Below are 21,926 nucleotides of genomic sequence, written 5' to 3'. Positions count from 1 at the left end.
CCGAGAAAAACAATAACAACCATTGGGTATTTCCACTCTCGTACTCCAAAATGAGACAGGAATGGTTGAAAACGACAGCAACAACAAATGTCAGTGGTGACAACACCCGGTGCAGCACCGAAGACCTCGAGAGGGAAGAGAAGGCAACACTTCTCTGTGCGCATAACCCTGGGGGCTGGTTCCTAGCCCAGGGCAACACTAAGGGACCCTCTGTGATTATACCTGGTGCCTGTAATTTGAGGCCGATTGTACGGGGGCGATGCCCAACCCCTCGGAGTCTGCCTATCTCTTCGTTCGCAGACGTGCGGACCAGCTGGCACCGTGCAGACGGGCATGGAGCCGGCCAGGCCTTTTCAAATGCTCAATTTCGCCCCACCCTGGAAAACGTGCCAGGAGGAGAACGAGAGGAGGGAGGGGTGCGAATGGGTGGGGGTGATGAGGCTATAGCATCAATAAAGCAGCCAGAAAAGAGCAGATTTTTGGGTATGTTGTGTTAGCTGTAACCGCTGCAGAAATTGTGCCAAGCTGCTTCGAAGAGCGAGATAAAAAAAAAGGGTCAGGACAAAAAGCACCAACAGGGAGGGTCATGCTCATGCAAACACTCTTTGTACAACCCGTACGTACATCTCCTTTTATTCTCACACAGGCGACTGCACGTCCAAGGACCATAACCATGTAAATGGTAGCAGACCCCCAACCTCCCAAAAGAGAGCTCTTTGGATCATTCAAAGACCGCAATTAAAGTCTCTCCGATATAATATATACCTAGTTGATGCTCGTCCTGGAAGCATCAAATTTCAAAGCCCAGAATGACAGCGAAAAAAAGTTCCACCTTTTCAATACAATCAAATGAAGATCTATATATATATATATATATATGTTGTTCTGGACAACAAAAACTCCACTATGCAATACAATACTATGCAATAAACTTTGCAATACAATCAAATGAAGATATATATATATGTATATGTTGTTCTGGACAACAAAAGCTCCACTATGACCAATTTTAATGAATCATCATTCTTACATTACACTTCTCCAGAGAAGAATGAACCCCAAGGTTTTGTCAGTTTTGTGCACCACATCAGACCAATATGGCATCATACTCAAAGGTTGAAATTGCGACATTGAAGACCTTGACAGCTTTATTGGTGATTCGCGAACTTTACAACATCATTATATTGCGTAATAGTGTGAATACCTCAGGCTATAACCAAACTTACAGAGGACATCCAGTTAGTTGGACAGGAATCACATGTGAGGTTACATAATGACGTCAATAAAGGTGGGATAACTCTTAACACATTCACACTGCACATTCATTGTTACTGCAATACACTTATAAATACTGAACTTTTTTGGATAAGAGATTTAAAATATTATCTATCTATAATTCCAGTAATCTCTGTCTGTACGTCTGTACGTCTGTACGTTTGTTTGTTTGTCTGTGACCGCTGTTTCTCGACAACCACGGGTCCGATATACTTTTAACTTGCCAGGTATATTGCTGGGGACCCGAGGATGTGCCTTTTCAAGGTTTCATATTAATCGGACAATTACTTACCGAGCTATGTCCAAAAAACGATTCAACCAATCAGAGAGCAGCGAACGATCGCGTGTGCCGAACGTGGCGGGCACACTCTGCCTCGGATGGCACATTTGAGAGCGTATTCATTTATTTCACGTTTGCAAACTATGTTGGCGTTAAACTATGTTTTACAACTAATAAAAACGAATTTGCGATTCATTCGCTTTCCTGCGCGTTTGTGCACGCGATGGCGATTTCTTTACCAAACTCCGGAAGCCGTTCGCTTTGGACCAAACCATTGCATGTAAATAGAGGGGGGGGATTGTCACCACTCGCAAGCCGTTCGCTTTGGACCAAACCATTTCATGTAAATAGAGGGGGGGGATATAATTTTAGATATAGATATAGTACGGGCATGCCCTAGTACATTTAATAATATTAAAAATAAAGGTTTATTTCAAATCCACTTCCATCGCAGCCAAAGGCCGAACAGAGGTGAGTTTTACAGTTGATGAATTCAACAAGTAAAATATAATAATGCAATAAGGTGGCAATAAATTATAAAATATAAAATAATAAATATATATATATATATATATGTACATATACATACACACATACATACCCACACAGTGGCGGAGTCATGGTTTGTGGCGCTCGGGGCGAAGGTCAAAAATATCTCCCCCTGCAGGCAGTGACATGGTCAGGAATTCCTATTGAGGGGGCATATGAAAGAGGTCTAAGCTTCCCCAGGGGGCTCAGCAGCAGAGGCCTGGAACCTGTTCAAAATGAGAATATATTTAGTTATGATCTCCTGAGATGATTAGGCTTATTAACTACAAATAATCCGGAAGAATTCTATGTTTCCAAACACGTGCCATGTTGAGGTGTATAGACCAGTTTAATAGGTCCTTCCATGGCATGGTATTCCTATTACAAAATAAATAACAAAAACAATGATAACATTGTAACAAAGCATATATTAATACTAGTAATATTAAGAACAGTAATAATATTAGCACAATTTGGCAATAATAAAACGAACGTGTAATCCCCACCCTGGTCCAAGCAGACCTGGGCTTGATGAAAGGTAAACTAATGCTGAAGCAGTACAGCAGGCAGGTATGTTACAAGGCCGTTAACAAAAACTACATCAAATATGCATGCAGCATGGTGTGGTATTTCTATGCCTAGAGACTAGAGCTGATGAGACAGAGCAGCAGATATATCTATATAATATATATCTATATATATATATACTAGTGTAGCGGTTACCGCTGGATGCACACAATCGCCTTGCACCGGCCAGAACACGGCCAGACGCGCCTCTCCCGGGCACGCCCGAACCTCCCGGGCACGCCCGGTCTCGCCTTTCCAGGGCTCGCCCAGAGCGTCCGGGCATGCCCGCTATCGCCTTTTCAGGGCTCGCCCAGAGCATCCGGGCATGCCCGCTATCGCCTTTCCAGGGCTCGCCCAGAGCGTCCGGGCATGCCCGCTATCGCCTTTCCAGGGCTCGCCCAGAGCGCCCAGGCACGCCCAGCCTCGACTTGCCAGGCCGCAGCCAAACACGCCCGGGCAGGTCCAGACTCGCCTTTCCAAGGCTCGCCCTTGACACCCGGGCATGCCCGGTATAGCTTTTGCCGGGCAAACTTCCCGACATATACACAAAGAATTAAGTTAAGCACCCCTACACAACGAATTAAGGTAAGCACCCCCTAATATATATTCTTTGTGTATATGTATACATTGGCATATATTCTAAGGTATGTGAGATCAAATAATGATTGGTATGACATTAGCAATTATCCATTGATGAAATTGAGTGATCAAAGTGAAAAAAAGTGATTGGTTGAGTCAGTGATCCGATCACGTGGGTCCTACACACGTTATTGACGCAAAGATCGCTAGAGGTCTTCTCGGAACAATGACTGTACGTTAGAAAACATAAACGTCATCCACACTGTCCGTGATGGACCTATAGCTCCATACTTAAATTGAGGTGAAAATATGCCTAAAATTCCCAAAAAATTTCACCTTAAATTATTCAGAATAAAATATTGAAAACGGCATGATTGTTATGTTTTTATGTGACCATAATATCACTTCTCCAGAAAATATAGCAATATCATGGGTATATTACACTGTTTTGACGACAACAAACTTGTAATGTGCGAGGTTGTAAAAAAACGGGGGGGGGGGGGGGGGTGCTTAACTTAATTCTTTGTGTATAAATGTGTATATATATTGCTGCCCGATAAACGGGCTTGTCAGAATACCTGAGCTGTTTTGTTTCAATAAAGCAACTCGGACGAATTCCGTCTTTGGTCGCGTCAATTCTTTCGACTCGCGTTGGAGTGCAGTTCCTTCATTGGTGACCTACCGACATGGATACGGCAGTGACGCTTAAACTGCCTACCTTCTGGGAGGCTCACGCGGCTGTTTGGTTCACTCAGGCGGACTCTCAGTTCGCCCTGCGAGGCATCACCGCGGACGACACCCGCTTCCACCATGTTGTGGCGGCGCTCGGTTCCGCCACCGCGGCCCGCGCCTTGAGCCTCCTCGAGCACCCGCCGGCTGCTGACAAATACGACGCGCTGAAGACACTCCTCCTCGACGCTTTCGCCCTCTCACCAGCAGCACGCGCATGGCGCCTGCTCGCTCTGCCCGAGCTCGGCGACACGCGCCCGTCCGAGCGCATGGACTATATGCTCTCGTTGCTCTGTGAGCACTCTCCGGATTTTCTGTTCCGCGAGCTGTTCCTTCGCCAGCTGCCTCACCCGGTACGCCTCGCCCTGGCTGGCACGTTGATCACGGATTCCCGCGCCCTCGCCAGGGAAGCCGATAAGATCTCCTCGGCGGGCCAGCACATCGGCGCGGTTACCTGGAGCCCGCCGCCATCCGAGGCGACGCCCACGACACCCGAGCGCCCTGCGCGGTTGGAGGCCGAACTGCGGGTGCAACTGGCGGCCGCCACGCCGCACCGCCCGCTTCCGACACGACGGCCGGGGACTCCACCTGACCGGGCGTGGTGTTATTACCACGCCAGGTTCGGACACAAGGCTCGGACGTGCCGGCCCCCGTGCACTTTCGGCAGGTCGGGAAATGGCCGGGCCAGCGTTCATTCCCAGCCATGAGCGCCGGCCACTCGGGCAACTTGCTGTTTATTCGGGACAAAGCGTCCGGGCGGCGTTTCCTGTGTGACACCGGCGCCCAACTGAGCGTCATACCCGCCTCCGAGCAGGACAGGCGGGACGCCGTTTGCGGCCCCTCTTTGGTCGCTGCTAATGGCTCGGCCATACGCACTTTCGGCCCACGCGTCGTCACCCTCTGCTTCAGCAGCCAGCGTTTTCAATGGACTTTGTGACCGCCTGCGTCCCCATGGCTTTGCTGGGCGCCAACTTCCTCTGCGCGCACGGGCTGCTGGTCGACGTCAAACGTCGTCGCCTTGTCAACGCCGAGACCTTCAGCTCCCTGGCGTGCACGATGAGCAGCTCCGCGCCGACCGAACTGGCGTGTGCCCTCCCGGCAGCGAACGAGTTCGCTCGCCTGCTCGCGCAATTCCCGGCCCTCACGCGGCCGACGTTTTCGGCCGTCGCGGTGCGGCACGGGATCGAGCACCACATACCCACTACGGGCCCGCCGGTCTACGCCAGGGCCCACCGCCTCGACCCGGCCAAGCTCGCCGTGGCGAAGGCCGAGTTCGACGCGTTGGAGCACCTCGGCATCGTGCGGCGCTCCGATAGCGCGTGGGCCTCGCCACTGCACATCGTGCCAAAGCCGGGGGGTGGATGGCGCCCGTGTGGCGACTACCACCGTCTCAACGACGCTACCACCCCCGACAGGTACCCGATCCCGCATATTCAGGACTTTTCCGCCCGTTTGGCGGGACGGGTCATCTTTTCGAAAATTGACCTGATACGGGGCTACCACCAGGTACCTGTCCGGGCGGCCGACGTCCCAAAGACGGCCGTCATCACGCCGTTCGGCCTGTTCGAATTTTTGCGGATGCCGTTTGGCCTCAAGAACGCGGCCCAGGCGTTCCAGCGCTTGATGGACGGCGTGCTGCGCGACCTGCCGTTTCTTTTCGTCTATCTGGACGATATCCTCGTCGCCAGCACGTCCCGCGCCGAGCACCTCCTCCACCTCCGAGCACTGTTCGGTCGCCTCAGCGAGCACGGCTTAATTGTCAACCCGGTCAAATGCCACTTCGGCGCGACAACCGTTGACTTTTTGGGCCACCGCATCACCAAGACCGGGGCCGTGCCGCTGCCGACCAAGGTCGAGGCCATCACCACGTTCCCGCGTCCCCGTTCCATCAAGGCCCTCCAAGAGTTCCTCGGCATGGTGAATTTTTATCACCGATTCGTGCCCCGCGCTGCTCAGCTCATGCGGCCCCTTTACGAGGCCCTCCGGGGCAAGCCGGCCAAGCATGACATTGTTTGGTCCGCGGCCATGGACGCGGCCTTCGCCAGCGCCAAACGGGCCCTCGCCGACGCAACGCTGCTGGCTCACCCGGTGCTCAACGCGCCCATCGCCCTCACTACGGACGCCTCCAACTACGCGGTGGGCGCCGTCAATGAGCAATGGGTGGACGGGGTTTGGCAGCCACTCGCTTTTTTCAGCCGGCAACTCCGGCCAAACGAGTTAAACTACAGCACGTTCGACCGCGAGCTGCTCGGGCTATTCCTGGCCGTTCGCCATTTCCGACACCTCCTGGAGGGCCGCCCGTTCACGGCTTTCGTCGACCACAGGCCGTTGGTCTACGCAATGGCTAAGGTCACGGAGCCGTGGTCGGCCCGCCAGCAGCGCCACCTCTCCGCCGTGTCGGAGTTCACCACGGACATCCGGCACGTCGCCGGCAAAGACAACGCCGTGGCCGACTGTCTTTCTCGGGCCAGCGCGAACGCGGTCCACCTCGGCGTGGACTTCGCGCTCATGGCGGCCGACCAGACCACCGACGCCTCGGTGCAGGCACTCCGTGCGGCGGACACGGCCTCCGCCTGGCCGACATTCCCTTCGCGGGCACCGTCCTGCTCTGCGACGTCTCCCAGGGCCAGCCTCGCCCCATCGTGCCCATTTCCTGGCAGCGCCGCATCTTCGCCTCCATCCACGGCCTTTCTCACCCGGGCCGGAAAGCTTCTCAGAAGCTGGTGTCGGCGCGTTTCGTCTGGCACGGCCTTCGACGAAACATCCGCGACTGGGCCAACGCCTGCACGGCCTGCCAGCGGGTCAAGGTCCACCGCCACACCCAGGCCCCGCTGGCACCTTTCGCCGTGCCTGAACGGCGTTTCGACCACGTCCACGTGGATCTGGTGGGTCCCCTGCCCCCCTCGCGGGGGTTCACCCACCTGCTCACCATGGTGGACAGGACCACCAGGTGGCCGGAGGCCGTGCCCCTCGCCTCCACCACCACCGCCGACGTGGCGCAGGCGTTCATCGCCACCTGGGTCGCGCGCTTCGGCGCACCAGCGGACATCTCGTCCGACCGCGGCCCACAGTTCACGTCTGAGCTTTGGGGCGCGGTCGCCCGTTCATTGGGGGTCATGCTGCACCGCACCACGGCCTACCACCCCCAAGCCAATGGCTTGTGCGAGCGGTTTCACCGCTCCATGAAGGCCGCACTCATGGCCGGCCTTCAGGACGACGGTTGGGTCGACCGGCTGCCGTGGGTCCTTTTGGGCCTTCGCACGGCCCCCAAGGAAGACCTCCAGGCGTCCGCCGCCGAGCTCGTCTACGGCCAGCCGCTCCGCATCCCGGGTGAATTCGTGCCCGACGCTACCAGTCCCTGGTCCGCCGCTCGCCAGCGCTCGGACCTCCAGGAGGCCGCCCGACGATTTGCCCCCGTGCCGACGTCCCGCCACGGTGGCCCCCAGTCCTACATCCCCCCGGCGCTTCGCACAGCGGAGTACGTCTTTGTGCGTCATGACGCGCACCGGGGGCCACTCCGGCCGCCGTACGATGGGCCCTTCCGGGTCCTGCGACGGGGCGACAAGTCTTTCATCGTCGACCGGCCGGACCGGATTTCTGTGGACCGCCTCAAACCGGCGCACATGGACGTCGACCGACCACCACGGTTGGCCCTTCCTCCACGGCGAGGCCGCCCCCCGTCCACAGTTCCCCCCGCTCGACCACCCACCACCATGTCGGACCCCTCCCCACAACCCTCCAGGGGTCGCTTCGGCCGGGTCATCCGGACACCCCTTAAATTGACCCTGCCGGTGCAGGTCGATTCTGGAGGGGCGTGTGTAGCGGTTACCGCTGGATGCACACAATCGCCTTGCACCGGCCAGAACACGGCCAGACGCGCCTCTCCCGGGCATGCCCGGACTCACTGTTCCCGGGCACGCCCGAACCTCCCGGGCACGCCCGGTCTCGTCTTTCCCGGGCATGCCCGTTCTCGCCTTTCCAGGGCTCGCCCAGAGCGTCCGGGCATGCCTGCTAACGCCTTTTCAGGGCTCGCCCAGAGCGTCCGGGCATGCCCGCTATCGCCTTTCCAGGGCTCGCCCAGAGCGTCCGGGCATGCCCGCTATCGCCTTTCCAGGGCTCGCCCAGAGCGTCCGGGCATGCCCGCTCTCGCTTTTCCAGTGCTCGTCCAGAGCGCCCGGGCACGCCCAGCCTCGACTTGCCAGGCCGCAGCCAAACACGCCCGGGCAGGTCCAGACTCGCCTTTCCAAGGCTCGCCCTTGACACCCGGGCATGCCCGGTATAGCTTTTGCCGGGCAAACTTCCCGACATAAATGTGTATATATATTGCTGCCCGATAAACGGGCTTGTCAGAATACCTGAGCTGTTTTGTTTCAATAAAGCAACTCGGACGAATTCCGTCTTTGGTCGCCTCAATTCTTTCGACTCGCGTTGGAGTGCAGTTCCTTCACTAGCTTGGCTCGGCTCGCTGCGCTCGCCTCACCAAGCGTCGATACTGAGGACCAGCTTATTTTAGCTGAGGATAATGACTGTACCTGAGTTGCTGTGTTGTCAAGATTTACAACAATCATAATACAAACAATTACTTTGCACAAATGTATTTATAGTGTTTGTCATATTACATTTTTATAGGCAATTTAGGTTGAAAATTTAGGTTGAAAAAATATATGTATTTCAAAAAAGAACTCCTCAGCACATACATACGGGAGGGGTAGGTGCAGACTAGAAGTTTGGGACGAGTACACCTCAACACCGCACATTTAAAAAAACCTCAGCATCACGCAATTCAAAACACCTCACCACCACATAATTCAAACCACCTCACCACCACGTAATTCAAAACACCTCACCACCACATAATTAAAAACACCTCACCACCATGGAATTCAAAACACCTCACCACCAAGTAATTCAAAACACCTCACCACCAAGTAATTCAAAACACCTCACCACCAAGTAATTCAAAACACCTCACCACCAAGTAATTCAAAACACCTCACCACCAAGTAATTCAAAACACCTCACCACCAAGTAATTCAAAACACCTCACCACCAAGTAATTCAAAACACCTCACCACCAAGTAATTCAAAACACCTCAACACCGCACATTTTAAAAAACCTCACCATCACGCAATTCAAAACACCTCACCACCACATAATTCAAACCACCTCACCACCACATAATTCAAACCACTTCACCACCACGGAATTCAAAACACCTCACCACCACGTAATTCAAAACACCTCACCACCACATAATTAAAAACACCTCACCACCATGGAATTCAAACCACCTCACCACCACGGAATTCAAACCACCTCACCACCACGCAATTCAAAACACCTCACCACCACATAATTCAAACCACCTCACCACCACATAATTCAAACCACCTCACCACCACGTAATTCAAAACACCTCACCACCACATAATTAAAAACACCTCACCACCATGGAATTCAAAACACCTCACCACCACGTAATTCAAAACACCTCACCACCACATAATTCAAAACACCTCACCACCACGTAATTCAAAACACCTCACCACCACATAATTCAAAACACCTCACCACCACGTAATTCAAAACACCTCACCACCACATAATTCAAAACACCTCATCACCACGTAATTCAAAACACCTCACCACCAAGTAATTCTAAACACCTCACCACCAAGTAATTCAAAACACCTCACCACCAAGTAATTCAAAACACCTCACCACCAAGTAATTCAAAACACCTCACCACCACATAATTCAAAACACCTCACCACCAAGTAATTCAAAACACCTCGCAACCAAGTAATTCAAAACACCTCACCACCAAGTAATTCAAAACACCTCACCACCATGTAATTCAAAACACCTCACCACCACATAATTCAAAACACCTCACCACCACATAATTCAAAACACCTCACCACCACGGAATTCAAAACACCTCACCACCATGTAATTCAAAACACCTCACCACCACATAATTCAAAACACCTCACCCCCACATAATTCAAAACACCTCACCACCACATAATTCAAAACACCTCACCACCACATAATTCAAAACACCTCACCACCACGTAATTCAAAACACCTCACTACCAAGTAATTCAAAACACCTCACCACCACATAATTCAAAACACCTCACCACCAAGTAATTCAAAACACCTCACCACCAAGTAATTCAAAACACCTCACAACCACATAATTTAAAACACCTCACCACCACGTAATTCAAAACACCTTACCACCACGTAATTCAAAACATCTCACCACCAAGTAATTCAAACACCTCACCACCAAGTAATTCAAAACACCTCACCACCACATAATTCAAAACACCTCACTACCAAGTAATTCAAAACACCTCACCACCACATAATTCAAAACACCTCACCACCACATAATTCAAAACACCTCACCACCACGTAATTCAAAACACCTCACCACCACATAATTCAAAACACCTCACCACCACGTAATTCAAAACACCTCACCACCAAGTAATTCAAAACACCTCACCACCAAGTAATTCAAAACACCTCACCACCAAGTAATTCAAAACACCTCACCACCAAGTAATTCAAAACACCTCACCACCACATAATTCAAAACACCTCACCACCAAGTAATTCAAAACACCTCGCCACCAAGTAATTCAAAACACCTCACCACCAAGTAATTCAAAACACCTCACCACCAAGTAATTCAAAACACCTCACCACCATGTAATTCAAAACACCTCACCACCACATAATTCAAAACACCTCACCACCACATAATTCAAAACACCTCACCACCACGGAATTCAAAACACCTCACCACCATGTAATTCAAAACACCTCACCACCACATAATTCAAAACACCTCACCACCACATAATTCAAAACACCTCACCACCACGTAATTCAAAACACCTCACCACCAAGTAATTCAAAACACCTCACCACCACATAATTCAAAACACCTCACCACCAAGTAATTCAAAACACCTCACCACCAAGTAATTCAAAACACCTCACAACCACATAATTTAAAACACCTCACCACCACGTAATTCAAAACACCTTACCACCACGTAATTTAAAACACCTCACCACCAAGTAATTCAAAACACCTCACCACCAAGTAATTCAAAACACCTCACCACCACGTAATTCAAAACACCTCACTACCAAGTAATTCTAAACACCTCACCACCACATAATTCAAAACACCTCACCACCACATAATTCAAAACACCTCACCACCACGGAATTCAAAACACCTCACCACCAAGTAATTCAAAACACCTCACCACCACGTAATTCAAAACACCTCACTACCAAGTAATTCAAAACACCTCACCACCAAGTAATTCAAAACACCTAACCACCACGTAATTGAAAACACCTCACCACCAAGTAATTAAAAACACCTCACCACCACGTAATCCAAAACACCTCACCACCAAGGAATTCAAAACACCTCACCACCATGTAATTCAAAACACCTCACCACCACGTTATTCAAAACACCTCACCACCACATTATTAAAAACACTTCACAACCACAGAAACAAAAGTTTGAGGGAGTAGGTCAGCAACAACACAGACACTGCCCAGATATGTCGATATATAGATAGATGACTGTACCAGTGTACCTGAGTTGCTGTTTTGTCATGGTTTACACAAATCATAATACAAACAATTATTTTCCACAAATGTATTTGTAATATACGTGATATTACATTTTATAAACAATTTAAGTTGAAGATTTAAGTTGGGAAAAAAAAAATTCAAAAAATGTTCCCCGCAATTTTATTTTTTTTCTAAAAATTTCAAACAAAATATGCGTAAGACATACACAAGGGAGAGATAGGTGCACACCAGAAGTTTGGTACGATTTCACAAAAGTTTGAGGGAGTAGTTCAGTGACAAGACAAGACAGACACTGCATATATATATATATATATATATATATATATATATATATATATATATATATATATATATATATATACTACATGCCCAAAAGTATGCAGAAACCCCTTCTAATTAGTGGATTCGGCTATTTCAGCCACACCCATTGCTGACAGGTATATATAATCAAGCACACAGTCATGCAATCTCCATAGACAAACATTGGCAGTAGAATTGGCCGTACTGAAGAGCTCAGTGACTTTCAACGTGGCACCGTCATAGGATGCCACCTTTCCAACAAGTCAGTTCGTCAAATTTCTGCACTGCTAGAGCTGCCCCGGTCAACTGTAAGTGCGGTTATTGTGAAGTGGAAACGTCTAGGAGCAACAACAGCTCAGCCAAAAAGTGGGAGGCCACACAAGCTCACAGAACGGGATCGCCGAGTGCTGAAGCGCGTAGTGCGTAAAAATCGTCTGTCCTCGGTTGCAACACTCACTGCCGAGTTCCAAACTGCCTCTGGAAGCAATGTCAGCACAACATCTATTTGTTGGGAGCTTAATGAAATGGGTTTACATGGCCGAGCAGCCGCACACAAGCCTCAGATCACCATGCGCAATGCCAAGCATCGGCTGAAGTGGTGTAAAGCTCGGCGCTATTGGACTCTGGAGCCGTGAAAATGAGTTCTCTGGAGTGATGAATCACGCTTCACCACCTGGAAATCCGACAGATTAATCTAGGTTTGACTGATGCCAGGAGAACGCTACCTGCCCAAATGCATAGTGCCAACTGTAAAGTTTGGTGGAGGAGGAATAATGGTCTGGGGCTGTTTTTCATGGTTCGGGTTAGGCCCCTTTGTTCCAGTGAAGGAAAATCTTAACACTACAGCATACAATGACATTCCAGACGATTGCGTGCTTCCAACTTTGTGGCAACAGTTTGGGGAAGGACTTTTCCTGTTTCAGCATGACAATGCCCCCGTATACAAAGTGAGATCCATAGAGAAATGGTTTGTCGAGATCGGTGTGGAAGAACTTGACTGGCCTGCACAGAGCCCTGACCTCAACCCCATCAAACACCTTTGGGATGAATTGGAACGCTGACTGCGAGCTAAGCCTAATCGCCCAACATCAGTGCCTGACCTCACCAATGCTCTTGTGGCTGAAGGGAAGCAAATCCCTGCAGCAATGTTCCAACATCTATTGGAAAGCCTTCCCAGAAGAGTGGAGGCTGTTATAGCAGCAAATGGGGGACCAACTCCATATTAATGCCCATGATTCTGGAATGACATGTTCCGATGTTCGGGTGTCCACATACATTTGGTCATGTCGTGTATATGTATGTATGTATTTGTATACACTTAGCATAATAAAATTGAAAACAAAAATACAAGTATTTGCCTTTCTCAGTGGGATCATAAAATACATTAATACAACCACTACTACTAAACACACACACACACACACACACACACACACACACACACACACACACACACACACACACACACACACACACACACACACACACACACACACACACACACACACACACACACACACACACACACACACACACTAAAAAACAAATTCAATTCTTGGAACAAGGCAACAATGCAAAAGTCGGTTTGTCAGCCCTGACAGCTCGGTTGCTTGGTGGCTAACAATGCACTGGTGCAGATGGCTGTGCAGTGCTGGGCATGTACAACCTCATAGGGCCTTCACTCATGCAACTTGAGCAAGGCGCCACCAAGGCCAATGCATATTCAGAGCTATGCAGAACAAAGAGTCACAACATGGATAACGTGGCACACCCGCTGCAGAGCCTTTGTGCATGGACGTTAAAGGCCGCCATTAATTTGGAGCTTGCGGTTTGTGTGGAAAGGGGACAGCACTGGTTTGGCCACTGATCTTTCTGCACCCAACGTCCCCCACAATCCAATGAATAGGCCTTGCGCAGTTGCTCGAGTTGTCTAGGTGCCGGCGTGGACAAGATGAGGCATGGAAAGGCCTCGGTGTTAATCACCAAGACCGTGCTATAATGCCTCGCCATCTCAGGCCTTGTTTCCTTGATCCATGCTCTAATCCAACAAGTTCAAGCTGCGGGTACATGCAAGTAGCAAAAGGCTCGTGTTTGACTCGACATCGCGGTGTGGACCTTCAGACATTGTGGATTCATGTACTCACATACTCGTGAAAAGAATGGTGTTTTGACAACCCCTGGGACGTTTAGGGCTGAGCACATTACAAACACCTGCCCGAACTTCCTGAGACCCGAATCGGAGTTCTGATCCATCTCGGGTTGAAGCTAAATAACTGTTTCAGCAGCACTAACGCTATGCGTTGGGCACGGTACATGATGATGATGTGGAATGTTTATAACACAACTGCTGCAGTGCATTTCAACTTTATCACATGTGGTGGTTATCGGAATAGAACTAGAACGGGAAATTAAATCTGAGACCCTTTTATCATCATGGAAAAGCATTCTTTATATAAACTACAGTTGGTCAGCAACTGCGGAAAAAAGGTACCATCATCCTCCCTCTTGTAGACTAGACGGATTACTGAGAAATGTGAATGTCAGGTGCATTTTAGGGTAAAAGTTGGGAACCTCACTTTTTAACATAATTAGGGTATGCTGAATTCGATTAACCCGGTTCCCAAGCCCAATTTTGAGTTTTTGACCTTCTAATTAGCATAAACAACATGGCCGCCAAATTGCCATTTTTGGATAATTTCTTTGAACAAGCATTGATATATCATGTATATACATGCAGCTCTTTTCTTTTACTTTACAACTTTTACCCAAAAATGCACCCCAAAGCTTATACATGGCCTTTTTCATAAAGCCATCTAGTCTATCGGGGCAACCCTCTATCTTGCTTTTAAAAAGGGCTCATGCTCTGAAGGTCGCTTCACCTTACCCAAGACGGTAAGCATACCTCTCTCAACATTTAGTTGAGAAAGATCATAGCAGAAGCTCCAGTGCAAGAATAAATGTCCAAATACACCTGCCATATTATCAACCAGTCGGAATAATCACATGTAAGAGGATCCGTTACTCATGAAATTAAGACAAAAAATTTGCAGAAAAGATTAATCTCATGTTTCTCCAAATTCAAGTTCAACAAATCTACATTTATTACAATCAAAGTGCCTGATGTAAATCTAAACGTAAGAAGAATAAAAAACTGAGATCCGATCATTACCGGATCTTTCGATTTCCATCATTATGTGAAAAGAGAAGCGCAGAAAATGCTACTTCATTTTATATTTTAGTAATTTCTGTAGAAGCTGCCATGTCCACTAGTTCTGTGTTCCTGATTGGATGTGGGAAAGCATGTGACATTTCACAGCCAATCGCGGACGTGCCAAAGCAAGACGCGGCTGTCTCCACAAAATATTTTTTTGGGAAATCCACCGAACTAAGTTGTATTTACTATAAAAATCACGTTATTACCCTCGCCAGAGAGGGCATTGCATTTGAGTCTGTTTGTTTGTCTGTCTGTCTGTCTGTCTGTCCGCACAGAATAAATATGATTTTCTCTGCAACTGCTGGTCCAATCGACAGGAAATTTTCACCATAAGTGCATCTCCACCTGTAGAATGTTTTCATGATAATTACGACGTCATAGGTCACGTGGTTCGGCCGCCATCTTGAAAACCCGAAAAACTTTGCACCTCTGTATCTCCGAAAGTGCTGAATAGAAAAAATTGAGACATGGCTCATTGTAAAGAACTCTCCATGGGGAATAAAATATGTTAATGATGATGTCATAGGTGTCTCCATTATGACGTCATAATTCGAGAAGTACAAAACTTCATCCGATCAAGATGAAATTTCTTGAGCATAATCTAGGAATAAATTAGTTTAGAAAAATAATAATGATGACGTCATCGGTCACGTGGTTCGGCCGCCATATTTGTTTAAACACAAAAGCCTTAAAAACCACTGAAAATACATCCTGGCGAGGGTTTGCATTCTCCGATTGCTCTTTTTCTTGTTACTTGTATGCGAGAGTTAAAATGATCAAAATGATATTGCCAATCATATTTTCCCCAATTGCATGCAATGTTGTTGCAACAGAAAGATAGCTCTCACCCTATAAATTAAGGCTAACCCCCACTCTAGTGGGGAAAATGACCTTAAAACGATCATTCATTCATTCATTCATTTCATTCATTCATTCATTCTATAAACAATATTTGCACAACTAGCTGTTGGCATGTCATATATGTAAACCTGTGATTTGTGGAATTACATATGCTAAAGGTATCAGCACTACAAGACTTTCCAACAAGTAAATTATTTGAAATTTGAACAATTAGACCGGTGAAGTGAAGAATCACCAATGTACTATTCCCAGTTCTCATTTCAATATGCAGGCAATGGTATTCTGTCATGGTGGAGTGATTTGTAAAGTTGGAATAGGAATCGAAGGACGAACCTTTGGGTCTCGAGTCAGACACACATCCTGCGCTCTCTCTTCATTGGGCCCCACCCGCCTCCTCTGGCATCCTTAAACAAACAGCCATTGTCCGTCTCAATGCGATTAATGGCCAGAGCTAATGAGCCCAGCCAGGTCTAATGGCAGCAGCTTGGCTGCACTGGAGCTGGGCCTGTCTGGACTGGGGGCAGGGCCAGAAAACTGGCCACAGGCCTGCCGGACACATCGACCTGTCCATACATTCTTTTTCTTTCACCTCTCAATACAATACCATACAATTAGCAATTGGAATATTCCGAACTTTTGTTATTTGAGTTAGTTCATGTCTATAAGACCCTCAGTTCAGACCTAGTGTAGGCCTACTTACCTTAGAATTTTACAGTCTAGGTTTGATAAATGGCAAACTACTGTATTGTCCGACTACAAATCGTCATGCCGATGCGTCAGACTCACAGGTAGAGTGTTTCATCGTGTGTGCTCTCATTCAGGTGGTACTTTACTCCAGCTGTCCGGCCTGCTAGACCTTGCTCGACCTTAAAGATTTCACAGCCCCTTTCGAATGCCACAGTAACAACCCCAACGAGGGATGGACAAGACAATTAGACATCTTTAGAGATCATTTCATTAAATCATGGGGTCTGATATGCAAATATCTGCAATCTTCTGCATGCATGCTAGCTGTCTGCACTTGTCTTTGAGCTCTCTAGTCTAGGTTCGATTCCGCACCCAGCTACAAAGCTGTCGGATTGGTGCTTCACATGTGAGGTGTTGTTGCATCACAAAAGTGTTGGTCCTTGCTCGGGTAGACATCAAGTTGAGTGTCCTATATGCTATAATTAGTTGATGGACGTTAAAGATTCCAGAGAGTCCTTTGTGAAGAGTAAGTGAGGTATCTTCTATAATATTTGGACAGCAAGTGGTCTGGTCTTCCTGAATAGGACACGACACCAGGTAACACGACTTGCTATCCCAGAGTGTGGTGGCTGTGTGGTTAGCAGCTCTCACCCTCTAAACAAATTTGCACAACTAGCTGTTGGCATGTCATATATGTAAACCTGTGATCTGTGGAATTACATATGCTAAAGGTATCAGCACTACAAGACTTTCCAACAAGTAAATTATTTGAAAACTCATTTGGGTCCCAGATTCAAATCCCAAAATACTGGTATTGTGTCGATCTATCCATGGTCTACTAATGTCTTTGTAATTCCTATCAAAGTAGTGACATTCCAAATGTCTTTATCCTTCACGTGATGGATGTGCACGCTCCTACATGACCGTTAGATCATTACCCCCAGGTCCCCACACATGAAGCAAAAAGTGGGGTTAAGCAATATTGGTTCACTCTGTCTGTCTGTCTACAGACTTCAGTCTATGATCGAAGAACTACTTTCAGTAGAATGTTATAATTTGAACACTGCCAATTGGAATCATGAATCTGAACACAAACCTGCAGGTCTGCACTACTTTGGCTCTGAATTTGGCAAAATGTATGGAACTTCATCCCTATCGTGCATGCGCACAGAGGCGCAAGGTAAGGTAATTGTTCCAGTCTCTGTCTGTCTGCCAGACAAACAAAATTGTAAATCATTCCAAACAGGAAGCTTACTGTTTTTAGCGACGTCATAAAGGACACAAATAACTAATGTGACGGGTTAAATAAGGTGGTGTAAAAGATGGTACATCAACGGTGGTGAACTTCCGAAAAAAGTTTTTTTTTCTTTTCTACAGCCTTTAAAACCTTAATTTTATTTTAATTTTAACTATATACTTGAACACTAAAGAACACAAATTGCCTTGTTGGAATTTCCAGAAATCTCCAGTTTAGCAATACCTGGACAAAATATTACGTATTTTAACACCCTCTCAACCTATCAAATGTGCCGCTCATGCTCTCCGTGTTGGGGAATATAGAAATTAATTCAGACAAAATCCCAGTTGGTAGGAAATATAGATGGTGCTTGGAAACAGTTGAAAAGACCCTCCCCATGTCCTTTTTCTCAACACTGCAAGGGATAAGGTGTTCTATGGACTCATTAGTTGGAAAACGAAATTGTTAATAAAACATGTGATCCCCTCTGATACTTGTGCCAATGAAACATTAGTGTACCAGGTATGAAATTACAATACCACGACCTGCTTGTTGTAGACCATGCTATAACCCTACAGCAACCTACTATAGTTATAGCCATACTATAGCCTGACCACAACCTGCTATTATTATTACACTACCGGTCAAAAGTTTTAGAACACCTCAATTTCTCCAGTTTTTATTGAAATTTAAGCAATTAAAGTCCAGTGAATAATTTGAAATGGTACAAAGATAAGCAGTAAACTGCTCGAGGTTTAAAAAAAAGTTTAGGTTAGCAAAAACGTGAAAATAATGTAAATTGCACAGTTATATTGTAAAAAAAAAAAAAGGCCTTCTTCAGGGAACAAGTAATGGGTTAACAACTTACAGCTGTTCTGCAGCAATGTAAGTAAATTAAGCCTTGAGAGTTGATGCAAACAATTCCTACAGGTGTCCCAACCTCTGCTGATTACTTGATTACAAACCCCCTGTCTGTATAAAAGCAGTATCGGAACAGACTGTTATTACACCCTCTGAAGCATTATTTGGACAGTATTGCACTGCAGGAAGTAGTATATTGGAAACTGGAGGAAACTCTGACAGGAAGACGTCTGGCAGACCCAAAGCCACAACAGAATCAGAAGACAAGTTTCTGAGAGTCAACAGCTTGCGTGATAGGCGGCTCACAGGACAACAGCTTCAAGCACATCTTAACACTGGTCGAAGTAAGCAAGTCTCAGTTTCAACTGTGAAGAGAAGACTTCAAGCTGCAGGTTTGACAGGTTGAGTGGCAGTAAGAAAGCCATTGCTAAGATGGCAAAATAAGAAAAAGAGGCTTACCTGGGCCATGAAGCACCGCCAGTGGACGACTGAAGACTGGAAGGAGGTCTTATGGACCGATGAATCAAAATTTGAAATCTTTGGTTCATCGTGCAGGGTTTTTGTACGCCGTCGAGTAGGCCAAAAGGATGGTTCCTCAGTGTGTGACACCAACTGTCAAACATGGAGGAGGAAGCGTGATGGTCTGGGGCTCTTTTGCTGGATCCAGAGTCGGCGACTTGCACAAAGTGACTGGCACCCTGAACCAAAAGGGCTACCACAGCATTTTGCAGCACCATGCAATACCCTCTGGTATACGCCTAGTTGATCAGGGGTTCATCCTACAGCAAGATAATGACCCTAAACACACCTCCAGGCTATGTCAAAACTACCTTCGAGGAAAAGAACAAGACGGTAGGCTTCAAATCATGGAATGGCCAGCACAGTCTCCAGACTTAAACCCCATCGAGCTGGTTTGGGATGAACTGGACAGAAGGGTGAAAGCAAAGCAACCGACAAGTGCAACACATTTGTGGGAACTTCTGCAACAGTGTTGGGAAGAACTTCCCGAACAATATTTGATTTCCATTGTAGAAAGAATGCCACGAGTGTGTTCGGCGGTTATATCTGCAAAAGGTGGCTACTTTGCCGAGTCAAAAATTTAAATTAAATTTTGTTAAACAGAATGATTCTATGATTTCTTTTTTATTCTCCAATTGTTTATTTGTTCTGTGCTTAATTTCAGAGTACATCGAGACATTAAACTGCGTAAATTTCAATAAAAACTGGAAAAATTGAGGTGTTCTAAAACTTTTGACCGGTAGTGTATATCCATTATATCGATGCTTACCCTACAACTTGCTGTAGTTATAACCCTAATACAACCTGTTTTACTTGTATCAATGCTTGCTCTATCACAATTTGCTAGAGTCATAGCCATGCTAGCTTACAAACCCCGATACAGTTAAATATTCATGTTACCCTACCACAACTTGCTGTATAATAGTTATAGTCATTAATGCAACCAGGGAGGTGGTGGCTCAGGGGGCTCAAGCCCCCCTGCTTGGCTAAAGTATGGGAGAAAATTGTCTGATTGGATTCGTACTACTGGCCGACGAGTGCATCGCAGTAGGCCAATCTCAATAGAGACTGTGATTGACACTCTTACACTGTCTCACCACATCACCTTGAATCTGTGGACCTCTGCTACTTACTCTTTCAGCAGGTATGGTTAGCCTCCACCCCCGCAAGAAAAACCCTGGTTGCGTCCTTGGTTATAGTCGTACGACGACTACCACAACCTGCTGTATTCCTAGCAATGCTAGTCCCACCACAACCTTGTGCTACAGTTATAAGCATGCGGTGCTAGCTCCAGCACATCCTGGTAGTTCTAGCCATGTGGAAGAGTGTTTCACCAACTTCGAGCAAACCCAACTCTCTCCATACTATAGAAACGTCACTTTGTTGAGGAATAGGTGTGTTGTTTTTACATCGTTCTGGATCTTTTAATACCCCACCGCTGTTCAAAACGATTTTTATTATTATTACATCCGCCACCAAAGGTGGATGTTGGAGGTTATGGATGGATGGAGGATATGTTTTCACACCTGTCTGTTTGTCTGTCTGTTTGTTTGTGAACAAAATATCTAAAAAGGTTGTGGACGGATTCGGACTAAATTTGGCAGAGATGTAGCGTATGTGACAAGAACGAAATGATTCGATTTTGATGAAGATCTGGATTCGGATTCGGCTACTAGAATTTTTTGAGTGATTCTTCACCATTGGGAGATCGGGCCAAAAAAAGATACATAGCAGTATATCTCAAAAGGTTGTTGACGGATTTGGACGAAACTTGGTGGACTGGTTGGGTGTCTGACAAGGACAAATAGATTCGATTTTGGTGAAGATCTGAATATGAATTCGGATATGAGAATTATTTAATTTTTAAAGTGATTCTTCACCATTGGGAGATTGGGCATAACCAACATATAGCAGGATATCTCAAAAAGTTATTGATGGATTTGGACGAAACTTGGTGGACAGGTTTTGTGTCTTACAAGGAAGAATCGATTCGATTTTGGTGAAGATCTGAATATGGATTCGGATATGAGAATTATTTAATTTTTTAAGTGATTCTTCAGCATCGAGTGATACGGCCAACCAGGCGGAGGTATGCTCTCTACTGAGTGTCATTCTAGTTTCATATGCAGCCTAGCTGTGGCTGCTAGTTGCATCATTACTGGGATCACAGCTGTGTCGGTGATGCAGTGCCCCTGTTACCAGTAAGCTGGTACTCATTTTTCCGTCCTCGGAAGGACGACAGACTAAGTCAACCCACCCAGTGTTATTTAACTGCACGATATGGGCTCAAACTCAAGACCTTAAGATCCGTCAGGCCAACACCAGGCTTGTTCAAAACGATAAAATAAATGTATTTTTTTATTTATTAAAAATTTACGCTTGTTTTGCTGTGCAGAATCAAGCGATATGATTTTAATAAATGCACTTTTGCTTACATTGGCTAAAGTAAAAAAAGACATTTATATCCAGTAACCTTTCTGAGCAGCGCATTTTCGAGCAGATACTCCCCTGACCCCCAATCACATCAGTCTCCTTAGTGGCGAGCCCCAGTTTTTCTTAGGGCCATAAAACCAAGCCATAAAGATCACCTTCTGTTTTCTCGACCTTTCGTCGTGGACCAAAGGAGGCTGTGTCAGTTTGCTGTCCTGAA

General features: G+C 47.0%; 1 protein-coding gene across 3 annotated transcripts in view; it reads right to left on the bottom strand.

Annotated features, from left to right (window-relative positions):
* Window positions 1-2,186: 2,186 nt before the first annotated feature.
* Window positions 2,187-21,926, bottom strand: part of CDPF1 (cysteine rich DPF motif domain containing 1) — a 68,146-nt gene continuing 48,406 nt past the window's right edge. For 2 of the 3 annotated variants that reach the window (XR_010984019.2, XR_010984020.2), the window contains one exon: window positions 2,187-2,310. The gene's annotated coding sequence lies outside the window, so the exon portion shown is untranslated. The remainder of the gene's footprint in view (window positions 2,311-21,926) is intronic. The other variant, XR_010984023.2, reaches the window with a different exon arrangement.

This window comes from Myxine glutinosa, chromosome 4 (assembly GCF_964187855.1).
Source record: "Myxine glutinosa chromosome 4, kmMyxGlut1.1, whole genome shotgun sequence".
In the NCBI taxonomy this organism is placed as follows: Eukaryota; Metazoa; Chordata; class Myxini; order Myxiniformes; family Myxinidae; genus Myxine; species Myxine glutinosa.
Note: the sequence above shows the minus strand (reverse complement) of the source record. Positions and strands in the feature narration are given on the sequence as shown.